Here is a 21,215-nt window from a genome sequence, read left to right on the forward strand (position 1 = left end):
TAACTTTGTGTGTGTGTGCGTGTGGGGGTGTGTGGGCGCGTGTGTTTCAATGCATGCATGTTAGACACTGACTAAACAGTAAATTTTGCAGAGTACATTTGGTCCCAGTTAACAGAGTCAAAATGTCAGCGTAAAATTATTTGTGTAGAGTTTACGCAGAATTTTAAACTGAATATTTTAATCTCAAATTTTACTATGTTATTTGGAATGGGTCTTTTTAGAGTAAAATGTACTCTACAAAATTGATTGCTTATGACTACAGATGTAACAGTTACATTTTAAATCCATGTAATTTACAAAAAAAACAAGAAATTCTGAATAATAAATATGAATTCATTCCAAATTGTCGCTGTCCAGCGGAAATCTCGTTTGACCATATATGGTAATTTATTTTTCCACAAATAGACACTAATGGTCCCTCCCCACTGCGTGTGTAATTTTTACTTATTTTATTTTAGACAATTTAAAGCGATGAAAATAGCTTGCAAAGCATCTTATATTTGAAAAGTGTTTGAGAAGCGTGGCTTCAGTTTCATCTTACTGTGAGAGCTGTGTGGCGTAATTGTCACCTCTATTTTACATCTGCGTGGCTTTTTTTGTTGGTTTTGTTGTATTTTTATTGAAAATAATGAGTGAAAATAGTAATGTTAGCTGGATTATGTTGTCTTGTTTGATTCAAATTGATCCCTGCAATACTTCATTGCATAGGGACCCTCGATCATGTGTCAGGGAGGTAAGTCTCCGTATTAATATCCAATTAATAGACGGGCTTGTTTTATTTATTGCATCAATCATGGCTTTCGACCTTGAAGAAGGCATTTGTGGAATTGTTGTAGGGCAGTCGTTTGTGTTTGTGACGTTTTCAAAGGCTTTTTGCACGATGGGGCTTCACAGGATCACAGACTGTAAAGTACACTGCTGCTGCAGGCGTGTTTGTACGTAATCAATGCCAGCGTTAAGTTAGCGATTTGTATCTTTTTAGGTAGTATTATGTTGTCATGAGTGTGCAATCCCAATATAAGGTATACTACAACTTGAATGAAGCTGCGTCTGGGAACACCAACAAACATTATTCCTGTAAAGTTTGTATGTGAAACATTTCAGAAAGAGAGTTGAAAAAGAGTCTGTAAAGAGGAATTTCTTCTAGGGACTGGAACATTTATACCATTGAGCCACAGTATATGTATCCACCACAAGTTTCTTTCACATATTTGTGTTTGCTGCTTTCATTTACACTCTTTTTCACTTAAAGATGCATTGTCCTTGAATTGCTTTCACAAAAGTACTTACATGTATTTCCATCCCTGCCCCCTGCTAAGCAACAAACCCATTGATGGCAAAGATGCAGTGGTTAAGTGCCACACAGTTTGCTACATCAAAAATGGCGAGTCAACCTTTTTCTTCAGTGCCAGATGGGAGAAAATAAGAGAGAGAGCATGTTTTCCTACTGTACACGCCTTTGTGGTTGACCAAAACGGGGAAAGAATGTTTCCCAGCAGGACAAGGAGCAGTGGGTTAGCGCAGTGCATTAACAAGTGTGTGTGTCAGGGGGTGTGCACGCGTGTGTGTGTGTGAATGCGCTGGTCACATAACGGTAATGTAGTGTGAGCTAAGCAATATTATGAAGAGCCGCTATTCAGCCACATTACTAATCACACACTTGTAATGTTGCATACATACATGATGAGCCAGACTAAAAAAAAAACCACTGTGACACACTGAACCAGCAATGAACCAAATTGAGTAACTTTTACAAAATTGCGACTGCATGCGTCACTAAAAGGAAGTCAATTATATTAATTCTTTGAGCCAATCAGCATCACCTTTGACCCATGCAACCTTCGCCTCATGCAGACACCAAACTTCTTCATCTTTCTCGTCTCTCATCGATAGAGGAAAGCATATTGATACATAACAAAATGAGTAAATTACATGCACACACGAACATTCTTGCACATTTTAAATTTGCCTGAAACGATCATGTTCTGTTTACAGTGAATTAATTGTAGCGATTGTTGATCTTTGCGTTATACCGCATCATGCTTTGAAAACTTTTCCAAATATTTCTGATACATTATTGCAACCAGTGTAGGTGAGCAAAATATTGAAAATAGCTCTCACTCTTGTTTGATCTTTTTCTCACTGGTATTTGTTTTTGTGCCAACTTTAGCAACCTCTTGTTTATGAGTGGGAATTTTGACATTTATTCAGAAGTGCATGTTGACGTTCAAAGTTATGCTCATAATAATCCTATTTCTCTCAAATAATAAACATCATTTAACACAATTTATGTTTACACTGATTCATTTTTTTACTGTCAATGTATATTATGGTCATAAATTAAATACTGTAGACTACTTAAGAAATACATTTTGAATTTTACAAGAGAAGATGAACAAAAAGCAAATAGTTATTATTATGAAGTTCTACTATTATGAGCATGAAAGCAAGGCTATTTAAAGATATGTTAAATGTCAGTGTTGTCGCAACAATGTCAATAGTTAATGCTTTGACGCACAAACAGAGTCATAAATCCAGTGAGAGCAATTTTGTTTACAATACAATATGATACAACTTTATTTAGTGCTATTGATTGTCTGTTCCTGTGAAAGAATTGCACAGATTCAAAATGCTACTTTTGTTTGGTTTGTTGAATAATTAATAGGAACCACAATTGTATTTCAAATTGAAGAATAGTACCCAATTAATACATAGAAAGTCTCTTGAGACATACAGCTGGTCTCCGACTATTAAAGTTAACTTGGATAGTGGTGTGAAAATGGCGAATGTATCCTTGTTTATTCTCATGTCTTGTGACATGACTTTATGACCTTAATACTGTTTTAGCAATGTCGATTTTTTAAATTTACATTTACTATGACGAATGATGGATGATTTTCCTGATAGCCTTATAATTTCTTCTCAGGGTCACTATTGTTAATGGTTCAAGAGCTCTTTCTGGGACTGTCAATGTGGGAGTAGGCGTGGCGTCGTGGCTAGGCAGTGACGTCATTTGGGAGCTGTTCGAAGCCGTGCGGTGCTGAACAGATAACGCTCGTCGTCTTTCTCTTTCGTTCGGTCTTGCTGCTCACTCGGTCTTTGCCCAGCTGCTGGTTCGGGAAGGTTGGGCTCCCGCACGCTCACTGCCCTCTTCATTGAGGAGACAAAACACGCGCGCGCGTGAGGATCGCGGCCAAACTGCACGGCGCACACCTGCGTTCAGCAAATATAGGAGCGATTCCCACGGTAAGTCATTTGCTCTTTCTACTGCTCTTTTGTTAATTATGCATAATTGATTGACTGTTGCTGGCGATAAACGGACGATTCCTTTCCGGTCAGCTGAGCTCGCTTTTAGCTGGGTGTTAAAAAGCATTTTGCGACGTATTGTCAGTGGTCCTCCAGCCGCGCCTAAAGCTCAGCCCAACCGCCGGGGCTTCAACATTTGACTCATTTTTGCATGACCCATCTCTCCCTCGCTCCCCCCGCCCCCAGCCTTTTCTTTCTTGTGCGTGGGTACACAGACAAGCTAACCAAAGTAAGACAAATATTACAGTGCCCACTCGTGTTATTTTGGTTTCCCTGGGGACATGATTATATCGTTTCGTAAAAAAAAAAAAAAAAAAAAAGAAAACACCTCTATTGAACAAAAATTAATTGGCTCCTCACCCTGATATTTGTGCAATGGTTATTAACTATTGCATCGCCTTTCTGATTAGATCTTACCAACAGTATATCATAATGAAAGAAACAAACCATATAGTTAGCATTTCTTCCCTCTAGACAATATGATCTGTAAAATACCAAATTAAGATGTCTTTATGAATTTAAATGCTAGGGACACTTTAAAAGGATGCTATTAAATGTATAAAATCTATGTCCCTCTTCTTCCTTTTCAAAGCTCCTATCATCTTCGGTCACTGTACCTCAGTGCACGACCTCAGACTGTTTTTGGTTAAGCATAGGTCTGAACATGTCTGTTGGAATTGTTGCACGTATTCATATCTAAGCATTTTTCTCTATACTCTAGTTTGAAAGAAAAAGTAGACATTTCACTACATTGGCAGAAGGTAAAGATGACTATAATGGCAGTAGCCTCAATGTATTTTTTGCTTTCTGGTGATTTTGATCCTATAGATCTGACTTGGGCCCAAAGCCTAGTTCTTCAATGATCCTATCGAGTTATAAAAAGGCTCGGGCTTTAGTTAAAACATCACATTTGCTTTTGATTATGTTGATATGAACGGATTTAGGACACTCTTCTTGAGGAGACGCAGAAGGTTGTGCAATATGTCGACATCTTTCAGCATAATCTTGAGACTAACCTTCACAGGCTGTCACATACTGTGCATTGTGTTGGCTTTTCGTCATTGAGGCATTAATTGTCTGTTGCACATGAACCAATCTCTTGAATTGAACTCCATCAACACTGAAATTACAAGCTCTTAGCAAATTCAACATTCTACACTGCCAAACTGCAGCAGGGAAACTGAGGGCTAGCCACTGGATCATTTAAATTACACAGGGTACGCAGGCCATGTCTTCAAAGCAGAAGGTATGATATACAGTATGTTAAAAATAACAACATTACACTATTTTAAGCATAAGAGCATCTAAGGGTGTAACAAAAATCTAAATAAAAAAAAACCAAGATTATATTACATTACACACATGTACGCACTCACACACACACGCACACGCACACCCACCCCCACACACATACATTACATGTCCAGCAAACTGATGACAGAGCAGACAAGTTTTATCGCGACCAATGACACATGATAGTGTAGGGTCTGGTTTCTGCACCTTTGTGCAGGAGGTTAGGGTCACTATAGTAGATGTGGACAGTGTCATACAAAATTATGCACACTGTGGCTATGTATTGCATATTTGAGGGTAGGTTACAGTTTTGCGCACAGGATGATACGACAATTATCATCGAATTTGACTCAAGAGAGGATGCTAGCATATTAGTGATGTGTTTTACTTATATATACTCAGACTCAGACTCATTTTCGTAGCAAAATCAAATAAAAAAGTTTCGCCCAAAGGCCATTTTAGTGCGATTGATGTTATGTCTTTCAGGGGATAACATATTTATTTCGTTTCATTTTTCCGGTCTAAAATCATTAACAGAAATCCCAGCAGATTTTCAAAAGTACTGTGTTTCCAGTGAAAGGGAGAATCTGCTACGATCAGTATTAGAAAATGGCCGTCATTCAATAGTGTAAAAGCTGTCATTAATAAGAAACTATACACAAGTACTGCATGTGCAACTAATCCAATTTTGGTAATTGGTTGCAAACATGACCAAATTTAATAAAATAAGTAGAACTATAGAATAAGCATATACATGTACATACATGCCAGGATGGCCGAGTGGTCTAAGGCGCCGCGTTCAGGACCCAGTCTCCCCAGGAGGCCTGGGTTCGAATCTCGAATTTTGGCTGCCAGGATGGCCGAGTGGTCTAAGGCGCCGCGTTCAGGACCCAGTCTCCCCAGGAGGCCTGGGTTCGAATCTTGAATTTTCCCATTGTGGGACTAATAAAGGCAATATTATTATTATTATTATTATTATTTGATTTAACAGTACACATTTATAAAAGTTGTCGAAAGCAGTGACTCCTAACCACTGTACCATGAAATATTGAAGATCTCCTGGCAAACCTTGATCCAGATGATTTTTTTAAAAACAGACTAGGTATTTTTTTCTATTGAAAAATGATCCCCGGAGCCAGATGATTTTATTTCATGCAACAACTTGACAAAATAAAATTGAGTAAATTCAGAACACATTTCTTTTCAACGTGTGCTGCTCTTTAGCTGGCTTTTAAAGTGAGCATCTCCTTCTAAAGGTGGGCTGTTACTTAACACTCAAGTAGTGTGTATCAACGCCTCCTTCTTCTCCCCCTCAAGGTCCTCTCAAGCAAGCCTGAATGTAGTTCATTGTCAAAGCCCTGGCAGCATGTGACGACGGCCTTAGCGTTGATGCACATGAGGAATCAAACTTATATCTGAATACGAAAAAGCCCTTACATTGTAGCTTTGTTGTAGTACCAAACCCAAGGCACACCATTGCTAGAAAATGTACTCATACATAAACCAACATCATCTATAAGAAATACATTTTGGATCTCTACCCAAAGAGAAAATGTTTTGTCCTGACATGTGCAGTGTGGACATAGGTCAAAAAGATGCTTTTATTCGAAGGGATTATGTAGGCATGAATGGCCACTTCATGGCACACATTTCTGGATCAGAAATCAGTTATCTGCACTCCACTATGTCGTAAGTGTCAATGTATGACTGGAGTGATGTACGCATTCCCACATCTGCGCAGATCTCCCTCTCTTAGGTTCAACTGCATGCACTCGCCTGTGTGTTGGTATAATTTGCCGCCAGCGCAGGATTCACAATATTTGCAAAAGATAAAAATAAAAAAGAGAGCCCTAGATTCTCGTCATCACTTTGCATGCTATGAATGTCCATTTTGTTTCACCTCATTCCACCTACCATGTTTGTTGGCATTTGGTTTGTTTGTCTCTCCTTCACCAGCGGTGTGCTAATGTTTGTGCTCTTTTTTTTCCTCTCGAGGTACAGGAAATGTTACTTATGCAGTTTTCAATGAAGTTAAACTTTGACTTTCCATGTTTGAAATCAACTTTTATTACAGTGCTGTATTCTTGTATCGTTGGTGTTTGAGTTATTTGAAAGTAATGGACTACAATGACCTTTTTCCGACGAAGGTTTACCGACCGTAACAAAAAATACTTTTGCATCACCTCAGTTCATCATCCATTTTTTTACAAACATATTTACCATTGTACACTGTGACTGAATGGTAATATTGGACTACATTGAAGTGTCAGAATGTCAGTCGATTTAACCGTACTTTGAACTCAACTGTAAAATTTGTTAGACAAAAACAAATACATGGTATATTCCTCTCAAATCCAGAAAAAATGAATTGCGTTTTCACTCTTCTCTGTCACCTTTGGAGTCGCATTTCAACGTATTGAATTAGTACACTACAATGCGTACATCTGACCTGAGTTCACCGTCAGTCTGCCAAATGTTCAGGAGGGCAGATTTCCTCCTTCCAAACAAAGTGCACATGGATGGCTGATATGACAGCACAGAACAGATCAGACACGCAGACACTCTGTGAAAGCTTTTGGGATTAGCTATTTCATTGGCTTGTCACCTTGATCCTCTATTCAGTCGGCCTACTTTTGACCACATCTGGTCATCACATTGCAGAGTATGCACAGCAAAAGAATTTCTTTAATCGGCATTAAATGAAGGGTACCATTTGGCAAGGGTGTAAATTCTAAATAAAGCATCAGATTTTGCTCATTGGACTGTAGAACATTTTGTGAACAATGCCTAACTGGTTGCTGTTAAGTTGAAATCATGACAATTTGAAATCTACAAGGGGGTATTAGAGCCATGATGCACTTTTAATAATTTCATGTTATACAGTAATAATGTATTGTTTGATCGTCAATACTACCGTAGGCTCAACTGATGAACGGAACCCCCAAATCACTCTAAGGCCCAACATTTTCGGGTCTTGGGAGCGTATTTTGGTAGACTGGCACCTGTGCAAACGGACATAACTTCATTTGCCAGCTGGGGCAAGTCTAATCTCCCGTGTTTGGAGCCGTGTCGCGCCGCTCTTTGCATTCCACCATACAGTTGCCTCGCCCCAGACCCATCCGACAATTTGTTAACAAAAAGTCGTCAGCACTCAATGTAAAAAACAGGCACATCATAATAATTCAGAGCGTTTGTGAATTTGGTAAACGCGGGTGCTCCTGCCGCGCCACCTGGCGCATCAGCAAATTTGCTCACAAAAAGTAGACTATATTTTATCTTACTTGTGGTACAGCTGGTGTAACGCGATTTTGGTATATTTCATCAAGGTGCAGACAGATAAATTTGGCGCTCTGCAACGTGTGTGATCTGTGTATCACTTGAGCCTGACTAAGAATAATGTTTACATTGTTTTAAAGTCTTGTCTTATTCGTATAATAATCAAAGACATGTCAAAAAATCTTAAGGAATCATTTGAATTTCTCTTTCATAGTCAACAATGTGACCAAAAAGAAGGTGCATGGTCAGGGAGAGCATGCAGCCACCCTCTTCCAGAGCCTTCTCGGCTATGTTGGGCACACATTTAGAGTTACAGCCGCTATATGATTACAGTTTTTGACTGTTTTAGCCCAAATTGGATGTTGTAGAGCAAATTAGAGACAAGCTTTGTATTAACATACATTTATGATCCACCTCCGCCCTCTTCCTGGTCCTTCCTTTCATCTCATTTCTGTACAGCATGCATGTCAAATGGCCATGTATGCAGATGTTTTTATTTTAATCGTCACATTTTTAGATGGCCAACATTAAGCTTGTTCTTGTCTACATTGCACTTCCTTCTTTCTCTTCCCTTGTTGTACACTGAGTACAATGACAATAAAGGGCATTTTCATTGCGATTCTGATCCTAACAAGAAAGGAGAATACCAAGAACTGTAGCAAGAATCATTCGTGTGAAGCATAACAAACGAGTATGAGAATGTTCAAAAGTTCACAGGGGAAAAGGAGATTCACTTATAAGAATAATGTTTATTTTGCTGGACTTTTATTAACGTAATTAAAGACTGAAATGTTTGAAGACAGCAGCTCGGTGGCCGACAGGTTACCATGATAGCCTCACAGTGCAACAGTGCAGAGGTTGTGGGTTCGATTCAGACGCCGGCCTTCCTGTGTGGAGTTTGCATGTTCTCCCCGTGCCTGCGTGGGTTTTCTCCTGGTACTCCGGTTTTCTCCCATATTCCAAAAAATATGCATGGCAGGTTGATTGGCCACTCTAAATTGCCCCTAGGTATGAGTGTGAGCACGGATGGTTGTTCGTCTCTGTGTGCCCTGCAACTGGCTGGCAACCAGTTCAGTACTACCCAAAGATAGCTGGGATAGGCTCCGGCAACCCCCGCGGCCCTAGTGAGGAGAAGCGGTACACAAAATGGATGGATGGATGGTATGTCATCAATCGGTAGATGAGGTAATAGTGTGAAGCGCTTTGAGTCCCTAGGTGAGTGTGGTTGTCTTTGTGTGCCCTGCGATTGGCTGGCAACCAGTCCAGGGTGTACCCCACCTACTGCCCAAAGGTAGCTGGGATAGGGTCCAGCAATCCCTGTGACCCTTGTGAGGACAAGAGGTACAGATAATGGATGGATGGATGTTTGAAGACACTATGAACACAAACACACTGAATGTGTATGTGTCAGTGACCAATAACCGACGTTACATTTTGCAAGTGGTCATATTGTTGTGGGTGTCTGTTTATACATGAATAATATATAATTGCCCAGCATATCTTTGCCCACACTGATTAATTGGTTTCAGAATGTTTAATAAATAAAACAACAAGAAAAATGTCCTCCACAGTGGCCTCCAAACCTTTCATCTATCTATCTATCTATCGATCGATCTATCTATCATCATTTGTGTATATATATATATATATATATATATATATATATATATATATATATATATATATATATATATATATATATACATACATATATATATATATACATACATATATATATATATATATAAATTGTTGTTGTTGTTGTTTTTTTATCTGTGCTGTCGATAGGAACAGTTGAAACACCAATTTTGTTCAGGTGGCATGTGCCTTCTATGGCTAACCTTCTGATTCCTTTCTTTCACTCTCATATGCCTGACATCCCGCCATCTTTTCTCCTTCCCTTCATTCTCGCTATCAGTTCAACAGGCTCATGTGCTAGCATCATGAGAGAATATCTGCAAAAATATCAAGATAATTCTTTTCCAAATAAATAAACAAAGCAAGCTACTTATAGTGATGTGATATTGACCCAGATTGTCTACATGACATTACTCGGAACACATGTAAATCCTTTGTATTCATATTTGCAATTGCAAATCACATCTTATGACATCTGGACCAACCTTGAAGATTTGTTTTCATGTGTGAAAGTCTTTTGAGAACTGAGGTCATATCACGTTTGATGACAAAGCTCAATTGAAAATGATTCATACTCATTGGCAAAGCAGGCTTATTCATGTTTCATACATTTTCACATTTCTAAAATCTTCTCGCCTGTCTGTGTTTTTCCTGGCAACATATTGCCATCAATAAATAAATACATAGAAAACACCAACTCAAATTTTGGCTTCATGAAAAATTTGGGACTTAACGATACTTCAATATTTTTCTCATATTAGATGAGCGTACAACCAATTTAAAGCCACTTGATATTTCATATGGTTCATGCGGGGCTTAAAAATGTATTGTAAAAAAGAACCTGTTTTCTGTTACATCTGCCATAAATGTCACTGTGAATTTTACATTTTTTAACAGGGATGCAAATCGCCAACAGGCTATTGTTCGGACACTGTTCTAAACCAATCAGCACCTCATGCTTGAACTGTTTCCATCTGGACTGCCAGACGCACTGGTGCACCGTGTTCCCAGTCGGAGTGCGCGTTCATCCAGCAGCAAGTGACGTTGAGTCCTTGTGCTGACCGTCGCCCATTTAGTGGTGAACTTCACTCATCCTAACTTGTGATCGTCTATATGCTACATATAGTGCTTTGCTAATGTTGGATTAAGGGGATGCGGTTCAAACAGGCAGGACACACACGGCCTTGCCGAAGTAGTGCTTAGACGCCATCTTGTGGCATTTATCGGCCATTATAAACATTTTTGCAGGTGATGTCAACTGATTGCAGATTTATTAAATTTAAGATTTATTGCTCTGTCCCTCACCTCACAAATATCAAGGGGAACACTGTACTGCGTTTGTTTTTTTTCTACATAAAGACATGGCTGTATCTCAACACTTAAAGGCACTCCGTTTTTCGTGCACTCTGAATAACTGAACGGCAATTTTGAACAACTCTCTAAGATTTGAAACGTTTGGTTGAAGCAGTGCATACTCTGAGCGTATTTCTGAACACGCCCCGGAGTTCGTTGCCTTTAAAATTCCCATTCCCTCACCGTGGGTGCCTTCAAAAATACGCCCTGAGTGCGCTGTTTCACTCTGATTGTTTGAATGCTCAAAATGCTGCTCAAATGTGCTTTTTGGTTTAATTTTTTTTAGCTTTTCTTTTTTCTTTACTTTTTATGTTAAAATGACTTACCTTAACTCGAATTCCGCTTCACACTGTAGGCAAAGGTACAAACCTGCAGGATTAATGCACATTTTTAATTGCTGTTGTGCAAAACAATAGTTAGTTGCCATAATTACTAAAAAAAAAGGAACCAAGTGGGGTTGTGTTTGTAACGGCATGAATCACACAAAAAAGTCAACCTCTAATTTGCTGAAATTCACCTATTGTACGGGTGGTTGTAACGTATGACTTGTGAAAAGTGAGGGAACGCTGTATAACCCACTTAACTCGTTTTCGGGTCATCATTAGTTGTAGCTCAGTCATCATTTCCTGCAGGAAATGACTTGAATGTGGGCTGGAATGAGGTTGCATGGATTCCAGAATTGCCCCCGAGGATGAACTCAATGTGTCTTTTGTTGTTGTCAGACTTTTGGGAATTTTTCTTGCAATCTACTCGCCACTGTCATATTACATCATGCATTTAGGGCCTCATTGTAATGACTCACAGTATGAGGCAGACGACCTAGACAAGGTCAACTGTGTATACAACACACACGCACGCACTCACACGACTCAAAGGAGTTCATGTAAACCTTCAATAAGCCATTGAGAATCTGTAAAGTTGTTAAAAACACGTGTATGGATGTAGAAACACAGCAAAGACAGACTATCATCTTGCCCCTTATAAATTCTCTCCGTTGGTGATCTAAAAGCCCAATATGGAACAGAGAAGAGAGCAGAGAATTGAACCAATTTTATTCCAGTTTGATGGCTCGTCCTTGTTTGTCAATATTGTAAATCAACTGGTGCAAGTTCATTTATTCTGGCTTTTTTAAATATTCATGTTTTGGGCAATATGTCAATTCAGAGTTGATATGCGAAATGTTGATGGATTCATTTTGGTTACACCTCTCTGTGCGCTTATAGTTTAACTTCTTTTTCATCATCTTATTCTGTCTTTTTAACTGTCTATGGCCCATGAAGGAGTTAAAGAAACTGTAATTACAAAGTTCAACCTCATCAGTTTATTTATGTCATGATCCGTGTCGGGCATGGCAGGGTTTTTGTTATTTTTAAGTTTTCATGTTTTTGTGTTATTGTTTTGCCAGCTGAGTGGGGGCGTTCCCCCTCAGCAGTCGTCCTCACCAGCCACGCACCTGTTTCACGTGAACCATCACACACCTGATCCCCATCTGCCGCCTAATTACTGGACTATTTAAGCTTCCCACGCCGACAACACAGTGTCGGGTCATTGTCGCTCCTCACGGACTTTCACGACCGCGTTTTGTTCTCGTCCCTTGTTCATGCTCTCGTTCTCGTTCCCGTTACGTTCCCCAGTATTGGTCCCTGTCTTTTGTTCCTCGCCCTCCGATCCTGCTAGTTTCGTTTTGGTTACCCTTTGTTATCTTGCTCACGGCCATGTTGTTTTTCCTTGTTTTGATTCCTTTAATAAATTCCCCTTTCGCTACCCATGTCCCTGCTTCCTCGCATTTTGGGTCCTACCTCCTCCTCGCCGTACGGCGATCCTGACAATTTAAAGGTTAAAATTCTCGTGGAAAAGTGTGTAATTGTCTTTACGGGGGAAAAAAAGTCATTTCTAAGATCTGCTGCTGAATGAAGTCCCTTGGATGGGAATTTTGGACACCACCGCTTATTTCTCAGAAGCTATATTTAGCTTGTCCAGATGTGCAAATATATGATGAGTGAACGTGTGCAGCGGGGGTAGGTTGCCTGCTGCTTTTGGCAGGTCTGTGTGAACAGACTGTGTGAACACAGAGAGATTATGTTTCCACTGTGGGTCCTGCTTTTACCTCTTCTCAAGGCATAAAGCAGGATTTGGGTTTGGTTGAATTAATCTTCCATTGTGTGGTTTATATTTGGAAACTACGTGACTACGTATGTGTTATCTGCCAGTCATCACGGCCGTTTATTTATTAAATTATAGAAGATTACGGCGCATCATTCATTGTCCCCTTGCAGACAATTGCGTATGACTGGTACATGGCTCCAATTCTAAAGCTGTGATCATGGCACGTTTGCTGCTTCTGTTTTCGGAAGGTTTTCTTGTATTTCACCAGTGAGGATTAAAATAGGTGCTACGGTATAAGTCATTTAAAATGGCACACTAAACAAATTGTCACCTCCACGCCAGTAACATGACCGACGTGAATCCAGCGTGGCACGCGCCATAAATCTGCACATGTTGGTAATTGGTAATGTTGGCAGAGAGGGAGTAAGAGGGAGGGCTGCACACCTGTGGGAGTGGTCACAGCTGACTTTGATCATGGTTAATCAAAGTGGATATTTCATTCTCTGTACTTGCGGTGCGCTTGAGTTTCGTCATGGTAGAAGCACATCCGCACATCTTAAGTGTGCAGTAGTAAACCGGCCCCTACCCCTCTATCACTCGATGGGCTGTGCCGTCCAGGCAGCTCTGACTATCAAAATGACAGGGAGGAAACAAAACATGAAGAGTTAGTGCTGCCTCTAATTGTGTTATTGATGGGAAGTGGAAACTAAGAGTGAAAAGAAACAGAAATAGAAATTGCAAATGAGATCGAGTTATTCATTTTCATTGTCAAGTATCTCTGTCAACCGTTTATGGGACACCTGTGTGTCTAGCTCCACCCTAAACAAACATTTGTGCAATTTAAGGACTAAATAAATAAACACTGCAACCACTAGTTGAGGAAACTTAATATACCGTTTATTTCACAATGTAGTCAGTACTCAACAAGAAAAAAGAAATACAGCACCATCTGGATATATGGATAGTTATTTTACAATATACATGTATTACAGAAATACAGATTTGCAAAATGTATAAACTTAACATTTATAAACATTTACAAAACAAGGTGCAGTGTCCTTTGATCCTTTGAGTGTGTATCAAATGTGCCCCTTGTTACTCAAACATGACTTGTGAGATTCATGACGAGCAACCACACAGGGGAGGGACCTCAAATAGACCACACAGCGTTTCAAGGTACAACACACAATCTGTCATTACCTGCATGGACCACAGGCTATGCGGTAACTTCAATAAATGTGTATACGGTGCTTGGAGGGTAGAGAAGGCGAGAGGCAGCTGTGTACAGTAATTAGTGAGGTGCTGAGGTTAAAGATAACATCTGGACAGGGAGGGCTGTGCTGTTGTGCTGCATGCTAACCTGATTTTCAACTTCCTCTTCATTCTGCTTCTATTCTCAGCCTCACATATGGTCAATTTTCGATTCAACATTTGACACACTCAAACTAATGAGTGGTTTGAGTAAAAGCAGATTCTTGTTTGACTGTGCTCTGTGGATTTGTGTTTGGTCGGATGAACATTATGAAGACAAAATCCAGGGACACAGGGAATAATTTATGTTTAAAAATGTAAGTTTCTTTGTTGTGTGAGAATCTTTGATGAACCAAAAGAACCTAACGCTGGTGTCAGATTTCCCCGGAAAATGATCCAGAGGTTAAAAATACATTTGTAAAAATCACTCACTTTGAAGCCAACACATCTAAAGGAATTTAACCTCGTTGGATAAGATGAAGACATAACGTTTAAATGGCAGCATTCTTAAAGACACAAATCGAAAAGGAAAAATGAAAGCACGGGCTTCTGAACATTTTGTATTTTGTGTCCTTTAAAAAGGACATTTCAGCAACTCTGCCTGTGTTTACCGTGGCATGAACTTTGGGCTGTTTCTATAGCAACATTCAATACACGCACCGACAGTGACCGCCAACGAGCGCAGAATTTTTTCTCTCTCCTGACAAGTGCTCTCCTTTGTGGATATTTAACAATAACTTCACCAGAATCCATGAATCCAAATGCTCCTTCCATCGCTGTTAGTGTTCAGTGTATCCACTTCAAATGAGCAAAGGTGCCGCAACGCTGACTGCTTAATTGCTTTAATTTAATTCAGTCATGTAGTACAAGTCTAAGTCGAGTCAGTAAGGTACCAAGTCCTACATCCCAAGTCAAGTCATTTCACATGACTCGGGTCTCCCATCACTTGTTCAGAGCATTGTGAGCAGGCAGATTATCCTGTGAAGCAGCACAATTCTCGCCTCTTCTCTCAGACGAAACAAAGTAAACACCGCCTTATCTAATGCATTGTGGACATGCTGGTTGAAGATCTGGCCCACAGTTGAAGGGTAAAACTCATAGTTGGTGTTTGAAATGTTTAGTTTTTTGTACACAAATGTCGAAGTTTATCTGACACACGTTACGGGGTGTATGTGGCATGCACGGCCTAAGAAGCCTGTGTGGTTGTTTTCACAGCAGGCAGGTGTTAGCTGTGACATATGTAGAACAAATCAATAATAAATAACCTACAGTATGCTGACTCTGTTACTGCCAGTACAGAGAGCAACGGGATCATTGTGAAGTTATTGCGTGGACTACAAGAGAATACACATGTGCAATTTCAATGCAGGTCAAGTATTGATGGATTATTGCACCGAGAGTAATTACTGTCTGTCTGGGCCCATGCCTCAGTGTCCATGATTGACGACATACATAAACTGTAAATAATAACTTATTTTGGAGGGGCTAGCATCAGTTTCAAATGATAAATTATTGATATATATGGCAACAATAAAATATTAGTTAGCACAACAAAGGAAGAAAGTTGCTTGGTCCAAAACAATTTACTGAGTTGTTTCTACTTGCATCCTTAAAGGGACACTCGGGTGAGCATAAAGTGGTCGTGTGTAGTAAGTTCAGAAAATGTCAAATCAAATCTATTTGTGTAATGTACTTACACTGAATACAGTTTGTCAGGTCTGAGTTTGTAGGGTAGATAAAATGCAGAAAAAGCTGTTCTAAAATTCTACCAGTCACAAATTATACATGACCATAATGTAGCCACTGCAATATTAGCTTGAGGCATGTAAAGTATTTTGTCAATTTACATGTTATAATATTTGTACATCGTATATTTATAGTATAAGTATCAAATTCACCAAATGTGCAAGATTTGAAATAAAAGGTGTCATAGTTGTGCAGAATATTAGTTGGGGGGGGTTAATGGAAGAAACTAAAATGTCTTGGAATTTTTTACTAACCCCAAGTAAACACTTAAAAACACTACATGTATTTGAGCATCATTTTATATATTTTTTTTATTTTCAAGCATCGTGTAGCTGTATCAAACACTCCGCATGTAAATTTAGTATTTAGCTTAAGATCCACGCTAATCAACAATGTCTTGTATGATAATCATTAACCAGATGCAGTTGCATCAAGCCAGATGGGTGCCTCCTGTCCTGGTGTTTAACTCAGAGCCAGATGATCAACTGACATCCAAGTGATGTGTAGCTCCACTACACACTGATTGCTTTGGATTATGCAGAACAAACATCAGCTCTGCACACAATCCACATTCAACCAAAAGTAGACACAGGCAGTTGGGATGCTCTAAAGCACACACTAAGCTTTGCCAGACTGGAGCCTATATGGATTGCTGCCAAAGGGGCTACTGGGTAATTGTGAGTCATGATTATAGTCGATTGGGTGTGAGTGTAATAAGTCCAACTGTGTTTTTCCACAAGGCAGGTCTGAATGAACAGGATTGTCAAGCAGACCAGTTAAGATCTGAAGTAGCAGTTCTTATTTTCCAAGACCGAGGCAAGTGTTTACCACTGCAATTGTGACAATATATTTAATAGAAAAGGAACCAGATAATGACCAAAAGTTAGTTATTTTCATTAAGTAAGCAATTTTTACAATTTCATGCTCACCTTGTATTTGAACCACGGCAGACATGTAACACATTGCCCGACCATTTAACAAAGTTTGTACTGTATATACAGTATGTTTCCAAAATTAAAGAATACTATGGTTGGATCTTATTGTAAAACTGATGTATGTCATTCCAAATCGTATTTGACATGAAAAAAAGTACAAAACCAATACAAGCCTACATTATCCAGGACTTTAACTTCAAAAATTCAAATAAGGTAGCTGTGATTTTATTTTATGCCACCACCTTTAGGTCAGGAGTCAGAGACTGGACACACCTCCAGGCCGCCAGGTCAACCAGAAATATATTCTTTTTAAATATTACATTTAAAACCCTAAGACATTTCCCCAACGAAAACACGCTGGACAATAAGATACAGGAGAAACACCAAATACATAGCTGGCCTGCTGGCCAAGACCCTCTCCTCAGGGTCAAGGCTTAAGACGCTGGTCCGTACCGGCTCCTCGCAAGAGACGTGGGACGAAGTCGGCGGCCCAGCGCTAGAATCACCAAGCGGCTGCTGACGTGGCAGGCGCTCGTAGGTTGGTCTGTGGTAGGATCCCTTTGTAGCGGGCGGGAAGGAAGGCGAACACCTACGGACAAGTCATTTACCAAGGAGGCGTTTTTAATTATATATTCCGGACAAATGACACTGGAGACTTTGTGTGTCTGGTTTTGTTGGATTTAACTGCAGGATTGTATATGGTGGATCACAGCATTCTGCTGGCTCGCATGCAGTACCTCTAGGCCTAACCCCTTGTGCTTGCTCTTTCTTGGTGAAAGGGCGGTCTCTGTTGGCGGTTTGGGGGGACTGCATACTATCATCTTGTACCCTGACCTCGTATTCGTGCCAATCTGACAAGTGTACTAAGGTAGGGATGGGGGTTCTAAGAGGGTTAATGTGTCTCTTGAAATCTGCTCTGAGATGATGCGGCAACTTGGTTAATACTCGGGTGACATGTGATCCACATTTTAACTCCGTTTGGCCTATGTCGCCCAACTGGTCTAGCATTCCAATTAGGGCCCGAACCTTTATAATATTGCATAATATAATAATATTGCCTTTATTAGTCCCACAATGGGGAAATTCGAGATTCGAACCCAGGCCTCCTGGGGAGACTGGGTCCTGAACGCGGCGCCTTAGACCACTCGGCAGCAAACTTTCGGAAGGATTTTATGTCACCCCTCATGATGTCCGGTTCATCCATAAGCTGGGCGATACGCTTCAGTGCTAACTGATGGGGCTCACCGTATTGGTCATTAAGAGCATCCATAGTGTCACTGTAGGGATAACGACTGCTACAGTACGAATCGGCTATAATTAATGCCTCCTCTAGCCTGAGATGATCTAGTAAAATCTGGTATTTAAACTGTTCTGTCGCATCCTGTGGGAGAAGATTATCGAATGCGACCCCAAGACGTGTGAACTCTCGTGGGTCTTCATTTACAAAATGGGGAATAGTAGGAGTTGGCCCTCGATATGTCGGTTCACCACGAGGTGGTGCAAACGTACATTGGCGTGTATTGTATCTAGGGGGGTCATATCTGTCCTCTGGACTATCACTTTGTGGTTTGTAGCTTGAATCAATGGAGGTGGACATGATTCGTCTTTGATCGCCTGACTCATAGTGATGCTGGTGGTGAGAATAATACTGTCTCGTTCATGACGGCGTTCGCGTAGATTCTGAGACTCATGGTCGCGCTGGCAATGGTGTGAAATTGAAAACTCACAACGGTGATAGCGAGGACTTGCAGACTCACGAAGATGTTGACGTGGACTTGAAGCTTTACTACGGTGACTGCGCGGACTTGGAGACTCCCGACGATGTTGGCGTGGACTTGGAGACTCACGACGGTGCTGTTGTGGACTTGAAGACTCACGACGACGCTGATTACGTGGATTTGGAGACTCACGACTGTGCTGTCATGGACTTGAAGACTCACGACGACGATGGTGACGTGGACTTGAAGACTCACAACGGTGTTGATGAGGACGATGACGTGGAGTTGGAGATTCACGACTGCGTGGATGCGGAGACTTGCAACGTCGTGGACTTGAAGACTCACGACAGTGTTGTCGTAGACTTGAAGACTCACGACGACGATGATGGCGTGAACTTGAGGACTCACGGCGGTGTTGATGAGGACGATGCCGTGGACTTGGAGACTCACGACGATGCTGACGTGGACTTGGAGACTCACAACGATGTTGATGAGGACGGTGACGTGAACTTGGGAACTCACGACGATGCTAACGTGGACTTGAAGACTCATGACGGCGTGGACTTGGAGACTCACGATGATGCTGACGTGGACTTGAAGACTCACGACAACAATGATGGCGTGAACTTGGGGACTCACGACGATGCTGACGTGGACTTGAAGACTCATGACGGCGTGGACTTGAAGACTCACGACGACAATGGTGGCGTGAACTTGAGGACTCACGACGGTGTTGATGAGGACGATGCCGTGGACTTGAAGACTCACGACGGTGCTGTCGTGGACTTGAAGACTCACGACGACGATGATGGCGTGAACTTGAGGACTCACGACGGTGTTGATGAGGACGATGCCGTGGACTTGGAGACTCACGACGATGTTGATGAGGACGGTGACGTGGACTTGGGGACTCACGACGATGCTGACGTGGACTTGAAGACTCACGACGGCGTGGACTTGAAGACTCACGTAGATGCTGACGTGGACTTGAAGACTCACGATGGCGTGGATGCGGAGACTCACGACGATGCTGACGTGGACTTGAAGACTCACGACGGCGTGGACTTGGAGACTCACGACGATGCTGACGTGGACTTGAAGACTCACGACGACGTGGACTTGGAGACTCACGATGATGCTGACGTGGACTTGAAGACTCACGGCGGCGTGGACTTGGGGACTCACGACGATGCTGACGTGGACTTGAAGACTCACGACGGCGTGGACTTGGAGACTCACAACGGTGTTGATGAGAACGATGCCGTGGACTTGGAGACTCACGACGGCGTGGACGCGGAGACTCACGACGGCGTGGACTTGCAGACTCACGACGATGCTGACATGGGCTTGGAGACTCACGACGATGTTGATGAGGACGGTGACGTGGACTTGGGGACTCACGACGATGCTGACGTGGACTTGAAGACTCACAACGGCGTGGACTTGGAGACTCACGTAGATGCTGACGTGGACTTGAAGACTCATGACGGCGTGGACTTGGAGACTCACGACGGCGTTGATGAGGACGATGCCGTGGACTTGGAGACTCACGACGGCGTGGACGCGGAGACTCACGACGGCGTGGACTTGCAGACTTACGACGATGCTGACGTGGACTTGGAGACACACGACGGTGTTGATGAGGACGGTGACGTGGACTTGGGGACTCACAACGATGCTGACGTGCACTTGAAGACTCACAACGGCGTGGACTTGGAGACTCACGTCGATGCTGACGTGGACTTGAAGACTCACGACGGCGTAGACTTGGAGACTCATGACGATGCTGACGTGGACTTGAAGACTCACGACCGCGTGGACTTGGAGACTCACGACGGTGTTGATGAGGACGATGCCGTGGACGCGGAGACTCACGACGGTGTGGACTTGGAGACTCACGACGATGCTGACGTGGACTTGAAGACTCACGACGGCGTGGACTTGGAGACTCACGACGGTGCTGACGTGGACTTGCAGACTCACGACGGCATGAACTTGGAGGCTCACAACGGCGCTGAAGTGGACTTGAAGACTCACGGCGGTGTTGATGAGGACGATGACGTGGACTTGAAGACTCACGACGGCGCTGACGTGGACTTGAAGACTCACAACGACATTGGCGTGATGACTCGTTTTTTCTAAGACTGTTTTCACCACTCATTTGTACTGCTTCTTGATGATATTGTGGTTGTATTGACTGATCGTATGTCAAACAGGAAATTATGGTTTCTTCCACTGGACAGTCTTCAGAAAATTCTCGTTCATTTACGGATTCCATTAGTTGAGTAGGTTCTGAGTCATTCTCGTGATGTTCAGTTGTCACCTCATAGTCTTTTAAGTAGTGTGGAGGGTGAGTTAAACGTTTAGGTCTAGTTTGTACTTCTTCATGAGAGGACATCGTTGTCTGCAGTAATTATCGATCCGGCTCGAAGGACCATGTAAAATATTTGCTTATAGGACTGATTTTCAGGAGTCGATAACCGCTGCAGTATGTCCAGTTAGAACACAATATTGTCCAGATGAGGAATAATCAAACCAGTTTGGTCCATGTAATCTTTAATTTGGTTAGATATGGATGTGTGTGTGGTTTCTG

General features: G+C 41.6%; 1 protein-coding gene across 1 annotated transcript in view; it reads left to right on the forward strand.

Annotated features, from left to right (window-relative positions):
- Positions 1-3,013: 3,013 nt before the first annotated feature.
- smpd3 (sphingomyelin phosphodiesterase 3) overlaps positions 3,014-21,215 on the forward strand; it is a 57,157-nt gene continuing 38,955 nt past the window's right edge. Inside the window, exon 1 of the mRNA XM_088299129.1 lies at positions 3,014-3,246. The gene's annotated coding sequence lies outside the window, so the exon portion shown is untranslated. The remainder of the gene's footprint in view (positions 3,247-21,215) is intronic.

The sequence above is a fragment of the Idiotropiscis lumnitzeri genome, chromosome 6, assembly GCF_059441095.1.
Source record: "Idiotropiscis lumnitzeri isolate Australia: NSW breed Sydney's pygmy pipehorse chromosome 6, RoL_Ilum_1.0, whole genome shotgun sequence".
NCBI classification, from domain to species: domain Eukaryota; kingdom Metazoa; phylum Chordata; class Actinopteri; order Syngnathiformes; family Syngnathidae; genus Idiotropiscis; species Idiotropiscis lumnitzeri.